We start from the raw sequence: 14,311 nt of genomic DNA, 5'->3' as shown, positions 1-14,311 counted from the left end.
CATTAAGTATACTAAACCGGCTAATTGGGAATAGACAAACTGTAAAAAGCCCTCTGAGAAAGCCCCTCTCTAACCTTTGTTAGTAAGCTTTTCTGTAGCCTGCCTGTTGATGTATTTTCGGTTTGAACAGTGCACAACATGAAGAGACGGAACACTGGCGGCTTGTCACAATGCCCCCCGATGACATCACAATAGCGCTGCTGCCTAGAAAACAAGCTGCGCAGAAGAAGTTGTTCTTTGGGTGGGAGGGTGGGCTAGTGGAAGGAGGGGGCAATCTCTTTTTTTCCCGGGTGGTAGGGGGATGACAGGAGAAGGGAAGCGGGTGGTGAGAAAGGTACAGAGGGCAGGGTTTGGGGGCTGGGAAGGAAAGGGAAAAGATTAGGGTTTGGGGATGATGAAAGGGCTTTCTACGGGTAAGGATGGCAAAGGGTGGCAGTGACGGAAAGTCAGGCAACCTGTCCTGTCCGTCTTTTTGTATCGTGAATTGGAAAGACTGCAAGGGGGAGGGGAGTTGCTTGCGCCCTAAAGGAGGAGTTATTCAGATTCATTGCAGTGGGCGGCGGCTGCAAAACGCACCATTCTTCTTGTTTTTGCTCTGCAAAGCAGCCTTTTCAAGGGTTGGCTTGGGTGACAAAATGTCTTGTGTAGGCGTGGGTTTGTCTCCCTCTCGCTCTCTCTCCCTAAGATGTGTCCGGCATAGGCCAGGGTGCCACTCGAGGCCCAAACCAATTCTGGTTATCGCTTCTCGGCCTTTTGGCTAAGATCAAGTGTAGTATCTGTTCTTATCAGTTTAATATCTGATACGTCCCCTATCTGGGGACCATATATTAAATGGATTTTTAGAACAGGGAGATGGAAAAAGAGCTTGCTCTGTCCACTCCACGCATTGACCTGGTATTGCAGTACCTCCAGGAACGGTGCACCCCTTCTTAACCCAGTTTCCAAAAGCAGAACTCGATTCACCTGATTCATATTAGCCCGATTAGCGAATTGAAATGAATTTTTATCTAACACACTTTTTACTTGCTTTATTCATCCAAATAGCAAACTCATCACCACTCAACTTCACCAACTCTGCTATGTCCCGTGCAGTATCTTGTTGTCAGTCTAATCTAGATCATGTGTAATTGAATGGAATAGATCCCTTTTGGACAAAGTGGAGTCAGATGCTGCAGTGACCACAGGTGTGAGAGGATCTACAATTGGCATCTGGTGTTATCTCTCTGCTTCCACTCCAAATAAAGTTACCTGTTGTTACCTGAACGTCAAATACTAAGAATGGGCGGCCTATGAAAGAATTAGTACTTTCATTAAGTATACTAAACCGGCTAATTGGGAATAGACAAACTGTAAAAAGCCCTCTGAGAAAGCCCCTCTCTAACCTTTGTTAGTAAGCTTTTCTGTAGCCTGCCTGTTGATGTATTTTCGGTTTGAACAGTGCACAACATGAAGAGACGGAACACTGGCGGCTTGTCACAATGCCCCCCGATGACATCACAATAGCGCTGCTGCCTAGAAAACAAGCTGCGCAGAAGAAGTTGTTCTTTGGGTGGGAGGGTGGGCTAGTGGAAGGAGGGGGCAATCTCTTTTTTTCCCGGGTGGTAGGGGGATGACAGGAGAAGGGAAGCGGGTGGTGAGAAAGGTACAGAGGGCAGGGTTTGGGGGCTGGGAAGGAAAGGGAAAAGATTAGGGTTTGGGGATGATGAAAGGGCTTTCTACGGGTAAGGATGGCAAAGGGTGGCAGTGACGGAAAGTCAGGCAACCTGTCCTGTCCGTCTTTTTGTATCGTGAATTGGAAAGACTGCAAGGGGGAGGGGAGTTGCTTGCGCCCTAAAGGAGGAGTTATTCAGATTCATTGCAGTGGGCGGCGGCTGCAAAACGCACCATTCTTCTTGTTTTTGCTCTGCAAAGCAGCCTTTTCAAGGGTTGGCTTGGGTGACAAAATGTCTTGTGTAGGCGTGGGTTTGTCTCCCTCTCGCTCTCTCTCCCTAAGATGTGTCCGGCATAGGCCAGGGTGCCACTCGAGGCCCAAACCAATTCTGGTTATCGCTTCTCGGCCTTTTGGCTAAGATCAAGTGTAGTTTGGGAGGGTACTACCTTGGTTGGTGCTGAAAGGTGCCAGGGTATTGCACAACTGCTGGCCTTGGGGGAGTGTGCATCGTAGGATGTCATAGCCCTCTTGTGACGGACAGTTACCTGGGCAACGAGAGGCGGTCACTTTATTATTTTCAAACTCATCCTTCAAAAAAAAAAAAAAAAAAAAAAAAAAATCTGTTCTTATCAGTTTAATATCTGATACGTCCCCTATCTGGGGACCATATATTAAATGGATTTTTAGAACAGGGAGATGGAAAAAGAGCTTGCTCTGTCCACTCCACGCATTGACCTGGTATTGCAGTACCTCCAGGAACGGTGCACCCCTTCTTAACCCAGTTTCCAAAAGCAGAACTCGATTCACCTGATTCATATTAGCCCGATTAGCGAATTGAAATGAATTTTTATCTAACACACTTTTTACTTGCTTTATTCATCCAAATAGCAAACTCATCACCACTCAACTTCACCAACTCTGCTATGTCCCGTGCAGTATCTTGTTGTCAGTCTAATCTAGATCATGTGTAATTGAATGGAATAGATCCCTTTTGGACAAAGTGGAGTCAGATGCTGCAGTGACCACAGGTGTGAGAGGATCTACAATTGGCATCTGGTGTTATCTCTCTGCTTCCACTCCAAATAAAGTTACCTGTTGTTACCTGAACGTCAAATACTAAGAATGGGCGGCCTATGAAAGAATTAGTACTTTCATTAAGTATACTAAACCGGCTAATTGGGAATAGACAAACTGTAAAAAGCCCTCTGAGAAAGCCCCTCTCTAACCTTTGTTAGTAAGCTTTTCTGTAGCCTGCCTGTTGATGTATTTTCGGTTTGAACAGTGCACAACATGAAGAGACGGAACACTGGCGGCTTGTCACAATGCCCCCCGATGACATCACAATAGCGCTGCTGCCTAGAAAACAAGCTGCGCAGAAGAAGTTGTTCTTTGGGTGGGAGGGTGGGCTAGTGGAAGGAGGGGGCAATCTCTTTTTTTCCCGGGTGGTAGGGGGATGACAGGAGAAGGGAAGCGGGTGGTGAGAAAGGTACAGAGGGCAGGGTTTGGGGGCTGGGAAGGAAAGGGAAAAGATTAGGGTTTGGGGATGATGAAAGGGCTTTCTACGGGTAAGGATGGCAAAGGGTGGCAGTGACGGAAAGTCAGGCAACCTGTCCTGTCCGTCTTTTTGTATCGTGAATTGGAAAGACTGCAAGGGGGAGGGGAGTTGCTTGCGCCCTAAAGGAGGAGTTATTCAGATTCATTGCAGTGGGCGGCGGCTGCAAAACGCACCATTCTTCTTGTTTTTGCTCTGCAAAGCAGCCTTTTCAAGGGTTGGCTTGGGTGACAAAATGTCTTGTGTAGGCGTGGGTTTGTCTCCCTCTCGCTCTCTCTCCCTAAGATGTGTCCGGCATAGGCCAGGGTGCCACTCGAGGCCCAAACCAATTCTGGTTATCGCTTCTCGGCCTTTTGGCTAAGATCAAGTGTAGTTTGGGAGGGTACTACCTTGGTTGGTGCTGAAAGGTGCCAGGGTATTGCACAACTGCTGACCTTGAGGGAGTGTGCATCGTAGGATGTCATAGCCCTCTTGTGACGGACAGTTACCTGGGCAACGAGAGGCGGTCACTTTTTTATTTTCAAACTCATCCTTCAAAAAAAAAAAAAAAAATCTGTTCTTATCAGTTTAATATCTGATACGTCCCCTATCTGGGGACCATATATTAAATGGATTTTTAGAACAGGGAGATGGAAAAAGAGCTTGCTCTGTCCACTCCACGCATTGACCTGGTATTGCAGTACCTCCAGGAACGGTGCACCCCTTCTTAACCCAGTTTCCAAAAGCAGAACTCGATTCACCTGATTCATATTAGCCCGATTAGCGAATTGAAATGAATTTTTATCTAACACACTTTTTACTTGCTTTATTCATCCAAATAGCAAACTCATCACCACTCAACTTCACCAACTCTGCTATGTCCCGTGCAGTATCTTGTTGTCAGTCTAATCTAGATCATGTGTAATTGAATGGAATAGATCCCTTTTGGACAAAGTGGAGTCAGATGCTGCAGTGACCACAGGTGTGAGAGGATCTACAATTGGCATCTGGTGTTATCTCTCTGCTTCCACTCCAAATAAAGTTACCTGTTGTTACCTGAACGTCAAATACTAAGAATGGGCGGCCTATGAAAGAATTAGTACTTTCATTAAGTATACTAAACCGGCTAATTGGGAATAGACAAACTGTAAAAAGCCCTCTGAGAAAGCCCCTCTCTAACCTTTGTTAGTAAGCTTTTCTGTAGCCTGCCTGTTGATGTATTTTCGGTTTGAACAGTGCACAACATGAAGAGACGGAACACTGGCGGCTTGTCACAATGCCCCCCGATGACATCACAATAGCGCTGCTGCCTAGAAAACAAGCTGCGCAGAAGAAGTTGTTCTTTGGGTGGGAGGGTGGGCTAGTGGAAGGAGGGGGCAATCTCTTTTTTTCCCGGGTGGTAGGGGGATGACAGGAGAAGGGAAGCGGGTGGTGAGAAAGGTACAGAGGGCAGGGTTTGGGGGCTGGGAAGGAAAGGGAAAAGATTAGGGTTTGGGGATGATGAAAGGGCTTTCTACGGGTAAGGATGGCAAAGGGTGGCAGTGACGGAAAGTCAGGCAACCTGTCCTGTCCGTCTTTTTGTATCGTGAATTGGAAAGACTGCAAGGGGGAGGGGAGTTGCTTGCGCCCTAAAGGAGGAGTTATTCAGATTCATTGCAGTGGGCGGCGGCTGCAAAACGCACCATTCTTCTTGTTTTTGCTCTGCAAAGCAGCCTTTTCAAGGGTTGGCTTGGGTGACAAAATGTCTTGTGTAGGCGTGGGTTTGTCTCCCTCTCGCTCTCTCTCCCTAAGATGTGTCCGGCATAGGCCAGGGTGCCACTCGAGGCCCAAACCAATTCTGGTTATCGCTTCTCGGCCTTTTGGCTAAGATCAAGTGTAGTATCTGTTCTTATCAGTTTAATATCTGATACGTCCCCTATCTGGGGACCATATATTAAATGGATTTTTAGAACAGGGAGATGGAAAAAGAGCTTGCTCTGTCCACTCCACGCATTGACCTGGTATTGCAGTACCTCCAGGAACGGTGCACCCCTTCTTAACCCAGTTTCCAAAAGCAGAACTCGATTCACCTGATTCATATTAGCCCGATTAGCGAATTGAAATGAATTTTTATCTAACACACTTTTTACTTGCTTTATTCATCCAAATAGCAAACTCATCACCACTCAACTTCACCAACTCTGCTATGTCCCGTGCAGTATCTTGTTGTCAGTCTAATCTAGATCATGTGTAATTGAATGGAATAGATCCCTTTTGGACAAAGTGGAGTCAGATGCTGCAGTGACCACAGGTGTGAGAGGATCTACAATTGGCATCTGGTGTTATCTCTCTGCTTCCACTCCAAATAAAGTTACCTGTTGTTACCTGAACGTCAAATACTAAGAATGGGCGGCCTATGAAAGAATTAGTACTTTCATTAAGTATACTAAACCGGCTAATTGGGAATAGACAAACTGTAAAAAGCCCTCTGAGAAAGCCCCTCTCTAACCTTTGTTAGTAAGCTTTTCTGTAGCCTGCCTGTTGATGTATTTTCGGTTTGAACAGTGCACAACATGAAGAGACGGAACACTGGCGGCTTGTCACAATGCCCCCCGATGACATCACAATAGCGCTGCTGCCTAGAAAACAAGCTGCGCAGAAGAAGTTGTTCTTTGGGTGGGAGGGTGGGCTAGTGGAAGGAGGGGGCAATCTCTTTTTTTCCCGGGTGGTAGGGGGATGACAGGAGAAGGGAAGCGGGTGGTGAGAAAGGTACAGAGGGCAGGGTTTGGGGGCTGGGAAGGAAAGGGAAAAGATTAGGGTTTGGGGATGATGAAAGGGCTTTCTACGGGTAAGGATGGCAAAGGGTGGCAGTGACGGAAAGTCAGGCAACCTGTCCTGTCCGTCTTTTTGTATCGTGAATTGGAAAGACTGCAAGGGGGAGGGGAGTTGCTTGCGCCCTAAAGGAGGAGTTATTCAGATTCATTGCAGTGGGCGGCGGCTGCAAAACGCACCATTCTTCTTGTTTTTGCTCTGCAAAGCAGCCTTTTCAAGGGTTGGCTTGGGTGACAAAATGTCTTGTGTAGGCGTGGGTTTGTCTCCCTCTCGCTCTCTCTCCCTAAGATGTGTCCGGCATAGGCCAGGGTGCCACTCGAGGCCCAAACCAATTCTGGTTATCGCTTCTCGGCCTTTTGGCTAAGATCAAGTGTAGTATCTGTTCTTATCAGTTTAATATCTGATACGTCCCCTATCTGGGGACCATATATTAAATGGATTTTTAGAACAGGGAGATGGAAAAAGAGCTTGCTCTGTCCACTCCACGCATTGACCTGGTATTGCAGTACCTCCAGGAACGGTGCACCCCTTCTTAACCCAGTTTCCAAAAGCAGAACTCGATTCACCTGATTCATATTAGCCCGATTAGCGAATTGAAATGAATTTTTATCTAACACACTTTTTACTTGCTTTATTCATCCAAATAGCAAACTCATCACCACTCAACTTCACCAACTCTGCTATGTCCCGTGCAGTATCTTGTTGTCAGTCTAATCTAGATCATGTGTAATTGAATGGAATAGATCCCTTTTGGACAAAGTGGAGTCAGATGCTGCAGTGACCACAGGTGTGAGAGGATCTACAATTGGCATCTGGTGTTATCTCTCTGCTTCCACTCCAAATAAAGTTACCTGTTGTTACCTGAACGTCAAATACTAAGAATGGGCGGCCTATGAAAGAATTAGTACTTTCATTAAGTATACTAAACCGGCTAATTGGGAATAGACAAACTGTAAAAAGCCCTCTGAGAAAGCCCCTCTCTAACCTTTGTTAGTAAGCTTTTCTGTAGCCTGCCTGTTGATGTATTTTCGGTTTGAACAGTGCACAACATGAAGAGACGGAACACTGGCGGCTTGTCACAATGCCCCCCGATGACATCACAATAGCGCTGCTGCCTAGAAAACAAGCTGCGCAGAAGAAGTTGTTCTTTGGGTGGGAGGGTGGGCTAGTGGAAGGAGGGGGCAATCTCTTTTTTTCCCGGGTGGTAGGGGGATGACAGGAGAAGGGAAGCGGGTGGTGAGAAAGGTACAGAGGGCAGGGTTTGGGGGCTGGGAAGGAAAGGGAAAAGATTAGGGTTTGGGGATGATGAAAGGGCTTTCTACGGGTAAGGATGGCAAAGGGTGGCAGTGACGGAAAGTCAGGCAACCTGTCCTGTCCGTCTTTTTGTATCGTGAATTGGAAAGACTGCAAGGGGGAGGGGAGTTGCTTGCGCCCTAAAGGAGGAGTTATTCAGATTCATTGCAGTGGGCGGCGGCTGCAAAACGCACCATTCTTCTTGTTTTTGCTCTGCAAAGCAGCCTTTTCAAGGGTTGGCTTGGGTGACAAAATGTCTTGTGTAGGCGTGGGTTTGTCTCCCTCTCGCTCTCTCTCCCTAAGATGTGTCCGGCATAGGCCAGGGTGCCACTCGAGGCCCAAACCAATTCTGGTTATCGCTTCTCGGCCTTTTGGCTAAGATCAAGTGTAGTATCTGTTCTTATCAGTTTAATATCTGATACGTCCCCTATCTGGGGACCATATATTAAATGGATTTTTAGAACAGGGAGATGGAAAAAGAGCTTGCTCTGTCCACTCCACGCATTGACCTGGTATTGCAGTACCTCCAGGAACGGTGCACCCCTTCTTAACCCAGTTTCCAAAAGCAGAACTCGATTCACCTGATTCATATTAGCCCGATTAGCGAATTGAAATGAATTTTTATCTAACACACTTTTTACTTGCTTTATTCATCCAAATAGCAAACTCATCACCACTCAACTTCACCAACTCTGCTATGTCCCGTGCAGTATCTTGTTGTCAGTCTAATCTAGATCATGTGTAATTGAATGGAATAGATCCCTTTTGGACAAAGTGGAGTCAGATGCTGCAGTGACCACAGGTGTGAGAGGATCTACAATTGGCATCTGGTGTTATCTCTCTGCTTCCACTCCAAATAAAGTTACCTGTTGTTACCTGAACGTCAAATACTAAGAATGGGCGGCCTATGAAAGAATTAGTACTTTCATTAAGTATACTAAACCGGCTAATTGGGAATAGACAAACTGTAAAAAGCCCTCTGAGAAAGCCCCTCTCTAACCTTTGTTAGTAAGCTTTTCTGTAGCCTGCCTGTTGATGTATTTTCGGTTTGAACAGTGCACAACATGAAGAGACGGAACACTGGCGGCTTGTCACAATGCCCCCCGATGACATCACAATAGCGCTGCTGCCTAGAAAACAAGCTGCGCAGAAGAAGTTGTTCTTTGGGTGGGAGGGTGGGCTAGTGGAAGGAGGGGGCAATCTCTTTTTTTCCCGGGTGGTAGGGGGATGACAGGAGAAGGGAAGCGGGTGGTGAGAAAGGTACAGAGGGCAGGGTTTGGGGGCTGGGAAGGAAAGGGAAAAGATTAGGGTTTGGGGATGATGAAAGGGCTTTCTACGGGTAAGGATGGCAAAGGGTGGCAGTGACGGAAAGTCAGGCAACCTGTCCTGTCCGTCTTTTTGTATCGTGAATTGGAAAGACTGCAAGGGGGAGGGGAGTTGCTTGCGCCCTAAAGGAGGAGTTATTCAGATTCATTGCAGTGGGCGGCGGCTGCAAAACGCACCATTCTTCTTGTTTTTGCTCTGCAAAGCAGCCTTTTCAAGGGTTGGCTTGGGTGACAAAATGTCTTGTGTAGGCGTGGGTTTGTCTCCCTCTCGCTCTCTCTCCCTAAGATGTGTCCGGCATAGGCCAGGGTGCCACTCGAGGCCCAAACCAATTCTGGTTATCGCTTCTCGGCCTTTTGGCTAAGATCAAGTGTAGTATCTGTTCTTATCAGTTTAATATCTGATACGTCCCCTATCTGGGGACCATATATTAAATGGATTTTTAGAACAGGGAGATGGAAAAAGAGCTTGCTCTGTCCACTCCACGCATTGACCTGGTATTGCAGTACCTCCAGGAACGGTGCACCCCTTCTTAACCCAGTTTCCAAAAGCAGAACTCGATTCACCTGATTCATATTAGCCCGATTAGCGAATTGAAATGAATTTTTATCTAACACACTTTTTACTTGCTTTATTCATCCAAATAGCAAACTCATCACCACTCAACTTCACCAACTCTGCTATGTCCCGTGCAGTATCTTGTTGTCAGTCTAATCTAGATCATGTGTAATTGAATGGAATAGATCCCTTTTGGACAAAGTGGAGTCAGATGCTGCAGTGACCACAGGTGTGAGAGGATCTACAATTGGCATCTGGTGTTATCTCTCTGCTTCCACTCCAAATAAAGTTACCTGTTGTTACCTGAACGTCAAATACTAAGAATGGGCGGCCTATGAAAGAATTAGTACTTTCATTAAGTATACTAAACCGGCTAATTGGGAATAGACAAACTGTAAAAAGCCCTCTGAGAAAGCCCCTCTCTAACCTTTGTTAGTAAGCTTTTCTGTAGCCTGCCTGTTGATGTATTTTCGGTTTGAACAGTGCACAACATGAAGAGACGGAACACTGGCGGCTTGTCACAATGCCCCCCGATGACATCACAATAGCGCTGCTGCCTAGAAAACAAGCTGCGCAGAAGAAGTTGTTCTTTGGGTGGGAGGGTGGGCTAGTGGAAGGAGGGGGCAATCTCTTTTTTTCCCGGGTGGTAGGGGGATGACAGGAGAAGGGAAGCGGGTGGTGAGAAAGGTACAGAGGGCAGGGTTTGGGGGCTGGGAAGGAAAGGGAAAAGATTAGGGTTTGGGGATGATGAAAGGGCTTTCTACGGGTAAGGATGGCAAAGGGTGGCAGTGACGGAAAGTCAGGCAACCTGTCCTGTCCGTCTTTTTGTATCGTGAATTGGAAAGACTGCAAGGGGGAGGGGAGTTGCTTGCGCCCTAAAGGAGGAGTTATTCAGATTCATTGCAGTGGGCGGCGGCTGCAAAACGCACCATTCTTCTTGTTTTTGCTCTGCAAAGCAGCCTTTTCAAGGGTTGGCTTGGGTGACAAAATGTCTTGTGTAGGCGTGGGTTTGTCTCCCTCTCGCTCTCTCTCCCTAAGATGTGTCCGGCATAGGCCAGGGTGCCACTCGAGGCCCAAACCAATTCTGGTTATCGCTTCTCGGCCTTTTGGCTAAGATCAAGTGTAGTCCCTTCATTGGGTTTTGCTTGGTCTTGGCTGGGAGGGGCCCGGGCTTGCACAACCGCCGGCCTCGGGGATTGTTGCGCCTTTTGGTGCTTACGTCCCCTTCTGGCTGGTGGTTCCTGGGCTCGGGAGGCGATCACCTGCGGCACTGCGCTTTTGTGTGGTGGCCGATGACCGTTTTCTGAAAATTGCGGATGAAATCTCATCTGTTCTTATCAGTTTAATATCTGATACGTCCCCTATCTGGGGACCATATATTAAATGGATTTTTAGAACAGGGAGATGGAAAAAGAGCTTGCTCTGTCCACTCCACGCATTGACCTGGTATTGCAGTACCTCCAGGAACGGTGCACCCCTTCTTAACCCAGTTTCCAAAAGCAGAACTCGATTCACCTGATTCATATTAGCCCGATTAGCGAATTGAAATGAATTTTTATCTAACACACTTTTTACTTGCTTTATTCATCCAAATAGCAAACTCATCACCACTCAACTTCACCAACTCTGCTATGTCCCGTGCAGTATCTTGTTGTCAGTCTAATCTAGATCATGTGTAATTGAATGGAATAGATCCCTTTTGGACAAAGTGGAGTCAGATGCTGCAGTGACCACAGGTGTGAGAGGATCTACAATTGGCATCTGGTGTTATCTCTCTGCTTCCACTCCAAATAAAGTTACCTGTTGTTACCTGAACGTCAAATACTAAGAATGGGCGGCCTATGAAAGAATTAGTACTTTCATTAAGTATACTAAACCGGCTAATTGGGAATAGACAAACTGTAAAAAGCCCTCTGAGAAAGCCCCTCTCTAACCTTTGTTAGTAAGCTTTTCTGTAGCCTGCCTGTTGATGTATTTTCGGTTTGAACAGTGCACAACATGAAGAGACGGAACACTGGCGGCTTGTCACAATGCCCCCCGATGACATCACAATAGCGCTGCTGCCTAGAAAACAAGCTGCGCAGAAGAAGTTGTTCTTTGGGTGGGAGGGTGGGCTAGTGGAAGGAGGGGGCAATCTCTTTTTTTCCCGGGTGGTAGGGGGATGACAGGAGAAGGGAAGCGGGTGGTGAGAAAGGTACAGAGGGCAGGGTTTGGGGGCTGGGAAGGAAAGGGAAAAGATTAGGGTTTGGGGATGATGAAAGGGCTTTCTACGGGTAAGGATGGCAAAGGGTGGCAGTGACGGAAAGTCAGGCAACCTGTCCTGTCCGTCTTTTTGTATCGTGAATTGGAAAGACTGCAAGGGGGAGGGGAGTTGCTTGCGCCCTAAAGGAGGAGTTATTCAGATTCATTGCAGTGGGCGGCGGCTGCAAAACGCACCATTCTTCTTGTTTTTGCTCTGCAAAGCAGCCTTTTCAAGGGTTGGCTTGGGTGACAAAATGTCTTGTGTAGGCGTGGGTTTGTCTCCCTCTCGCTCTCTCTCCCTAAGATGTGTCCGGCATAGGCCAGGGTGCCACTCGAGGCCCAAACCAATTCTGGTTATCGCTTCTCGGCCTTTTGGCTAAGATCAAGTGTAGTCCCTTCATTGGGTTTTGCTTGGTCTTGGCTGGGAGGGGCCCGGGCTTGCACAACCGCCGGCCTCGGGGATTGTTGCGCCTTTTGGTGCTTACGTCCCCTTCTGGCTGGTGGTTCCTGGGCTCGGGAGGCGATCACCTGCGGCACTGCGCTTTTGTGTGGTGGCCGATGACCGTTTTCTGAAAATTGCGGATGAAATCTCATCTGTTCTTATCAGTTTAATATCTGATACGTCCCCTATCTGGGGACCATATATTAAATGGATTTTTAGAACAGGGAGATGGAAAAAGAGCTTGCTCTGTCCACTCCACGCATTGACCTGGTATTGCAGTACCTCCAGGAACGGTGCACCCCTTCTTAACCCAGTTTCCAAAAGCAGAACTCGATTCACCTGATTCATATTAGCCCGATTAGCGAATTGAAATGAATTTTTATCTAACACACTTTTTACTTGCTTTATTCATCCAAATAGCAAACTCATCACCACTCAACTTCACCAACTCTGCTATGTCCCGTGCAGTATCTTGTTGTCAGTCTAATCTAGATCATGTGTAATTGAATGGAATAGATCCCTTTTGGACAAAGTGGAGTCAGATGCTGCAGTGACCACAGGTGTGAGAGGATCTACAATTGGCATCTGGTGTTATCTCTCTGCTTCCACTCCAAATAAAGTTACCTGTTGTTACCTGAACGTCAAATACTAAGAATGGGCGGCCTATGAAAGAATTAGTACTTTCATTAAGTATACTAAACCGGCTAATTGGGAATAGACAAACTGTAAAAAGCCCTCTGAGAAAGCCCCTCTCTAACCTTTGTTAGTAAGCTTTTCTGTAGCCTGCCTGTTGATGTATTTTCGGTTTGAACAGTGCACAACATGAAGAGACGGAACACTGGCGGCTTGTCACAATGCCCCCCGATGACATCACAATAGCGCTGCTGCCTAGAAAACAAGCTGCGCAGAAGAAGTTGTTCTTTGGGTGGGAGGGTGGGCTAGTGGAAGGAGGGGGCAATCTCTTTTTTTCCCGGGTGGTAGGGGGATGACAGGAGAAGGGAAGCGGGTGGTGAGAAAGGTACAGAGGGCAGGGTTTGGGGGCTGGGAAGGAAAGGGAAAAGATTAGGGTTTGGGGATGATGAAAGGGCTTTCTACGGGTAAGGATGGCAAAGGGTGGCAGTGACGGAAAGTCAGGCAACCTGTCCTGTCCGTCTTTTTGTATCGTGAATTGGAAAGACTGCAAGGGGGAGGGGAGTTGCTTGCGCCCTAAAGGAGGAGTTATTCAGATTCATTGCAGTGGGCGGCGGCTGCAAAACGCACCATTCTTCTTGTTTTTGCTCTGCAAAGCAGCCTTTTCAAGGGTTGGCTTGGGTGACAAAATGTCTTGTGTAGGCGTGGGTTTGTCTCCCTCTCGCTCTCTCTCCCTAAGATGTGTCCGGCATAGGCCAGGGTGCCACTCGAGGCCCAAACCAATTCTGGTTATCGCTTCTCGGCCTTTTGGCTAAGATCAAGTGTAGTATCTGTTCTTATCAGTTTAATATCTGATACGTCCCCTATCTGGGGACCATATATTAAATGGATTTTTAGAACAGGGAGATGGAAAAAGAGCTTGCTCTGTCCACTCCACGCATTGACCTGGTATTGCAGTACCTCCAGGAACGGTGCACCCCTTCTTAACCCAGTTTCCAAAAGCAGAACTCGATTCACCTGATTCATATTAGCCCGATTAGCGAATTGAAATGAATTTTTATCTAACACACTTTTTACTTGCTTTATTCATCCAAATAGCAAACTCATCACCACTCAACTTCACCAACTCTGCTATGTCCCGTGCAGTATCTTGTTGTCAGTCTAATCTAGATCATGTGTAATTGAATGGAATAGATCCCTTTTGGACAAAGTGGAGTCAGATGCTGCAGTGACCACAGGTGTGAGAGGATCTACAATTGGCATCTGGTGTTATCTCTCTGCTTCCACTCCAAATAAAGTTACCTGTTGTTACCTGAACGTCAAATACTAAGAATGGGCGGCCTATGAAAGAATTAGTACTTTCATTAAGTATACTAAACCGGCTAATTGGGAATAGACAAACTGTAAAAAGCCCTCTGAGAAAGCCCCTCTCTAACCTTTGTTAGTAAGCTTTTCTGTAGCCTGCCTGTTGATGTATTTTCGGTTTGAACAGTGCACAACATGAAGAGACGGAACACTGGCGGCTTGTCACAATGCCCCCCGATGACATCACAATAGCGCTGCTGCCTAGAAAACAAGCTGCGCAGAAGAAGTTGTTCTTTGGGTGGGAGGGTGGGCTAGTGGAAGGAGGGGGCAATCTCTTTTTTTCCCGGGTGGTAGGGGGATGACAGGAGAAGGGAAGCGGGTGGTGAGAAAGGTACAGAGGGCAGGGTTTGGGGGCTGGGAAGGAAAGGGAAAAGATTAGGGTTTGGGGATGATGAAAGGGCTTTCTACGGGTAAGGATGGCAAAGGGTGGCAGTGACGGAAAGTCAGGCAACCTGTCCTGTCCGTC

At 47.2% G+C, this 14,311-nt stretch overlaps 9 non-coding genes and 1 pseudogene across 9 annotated transcripts; all 10 read left to right on the top strand.

Annotated features, from left to right (window-relative positions):
- Positions 1 to 737: 737 nt before the first annotated feature.
- LOC142285508 (U2 spliceosomal RNA) lies at positions 738 to 928 on the top strand. The gene has a single exon (XR_012746886.1). It is a non-coding gene; the product is annotated as a U2 spliceosomal RNA (small nuclear RNA).
- Positions 929 to 2,221: 1,293 nt separating this feature from the next.
- On the top strand, positions 2,222 to 2,423 carry LOC142285486 (U2 spliceosomal RNA; annotated as a pseudogene).
- Positions 2,424 to 3,717: 1,294 nt separating this feature from the next.
- Positions 3,718 to 3,908, top strand: LOC142285485 (U2 spliceosomal RNA). The gene has a single exon (XR_012746873.1). It is a non-coding gene; the product is annotated as a U2 spliceosomal RNA (small nuclear RNA).
- Positions 3,909 to 5,025: 1,117 nt separating this feature from the next.
- Positions 5,026 to 5,216, top strand: LOC142285507 (U2 spliceosomal RNA). The gene has a single exon (XR_012746885.1). It is a non-coding gene; the product is annotated as a U2 spliceosomal RNA (small nuclear RNA).
- Positions 5,217 to 6,333: 1,117 nt separating this feature from the next.
- On the top strand, positions 6,334 to 6,524 carry LOC142285506 (U2 spliceosomal RNA). The gene has a single exon (XR_012746884.1). It is a non-coding gene; the product is annotated as a U2 spliceosomal RNA (small nuclear RNA).
- Positions 6,525 to 7,641: 1,117 nt separating this feature from the next.
- Positions 7,642 to 7,832, top strand: LOC142285505 (U2 spliceosomal RNA). The gene has a single exon (XR_012746883.1). It is a non-coding gene; the product is annotated as a U2 spliceosomal RNA (small nuclear RNA).
- Positions 7,833 to 8,949: 1,117 nt separating this feature from the next.
- On the top strand, positions 8,950 to 9,140 carry LOC142285504 (U2 spliceosomal RNA). The gene has a single exon (XR_012746882.1). It is a non-coding gene; the product is annotated as a U2 spliceosomal RNA (small nuclear RNA).
- A 1,322-nt stretch (positions 9,141 to 10,462) lies between these two features.
- LOC142285480 (U2 spliceosomal RNA) lies at positions 10,463 to 10,647 on the top strand. The gene has a single exon (XR_012746868.1). It is a non-coding gene; the product is annotated as a U2 spliceosomal RNA (small nuclear RNA).
- Positions 10,648 to 11,969: 1,322 nt separating this feature from the next.
- Positions 11,970 to 12,154, top strand: LOC142285479 (U2 spliceosomal RNA). Its single transcript, XR_012746867.1, has one exon. It is a non-coding gene; the product is annotated as a U2 spliceosomal RNA (small nuclear RNA).
- A 1,117-nt stretch (positions 12,155 to 13,271) lies between these two features.
- LOC142285501 (U2 spliceosomal RNA) lies at positions 13,272 to 13,462 on the top strand. Its single transcript, XR_012746881.1, has one exon. It is a non-coding gene; the product is annotated as a U2 spliceosomal RNA (small nuclear RNA).
- Positions 13,463 to 14,311: the final 849 nt, after the last annotated feature.

Source organism: Anomaloglossus baeobatrachus, unplaced genomic scaffold, assembly GCF_048569485.1.
Source record: "Anomaloglossus baeobatrachus isolate aAnoBae1 unplaced genomic scaffold, aAnoBae1.hap1 Scaffold_600, whole genome shotgun sequence".
NCBI classification, from domain to species: Eukaryota; Metazoa; Chordata; class Amphibia; order Anura; family Aromobatidae; genus Anomaloglossus; species Anomaloglossus baeobatrachus.
This window is presented reverse-complemented; position numbering and strand designations above follow the sequence as displayed.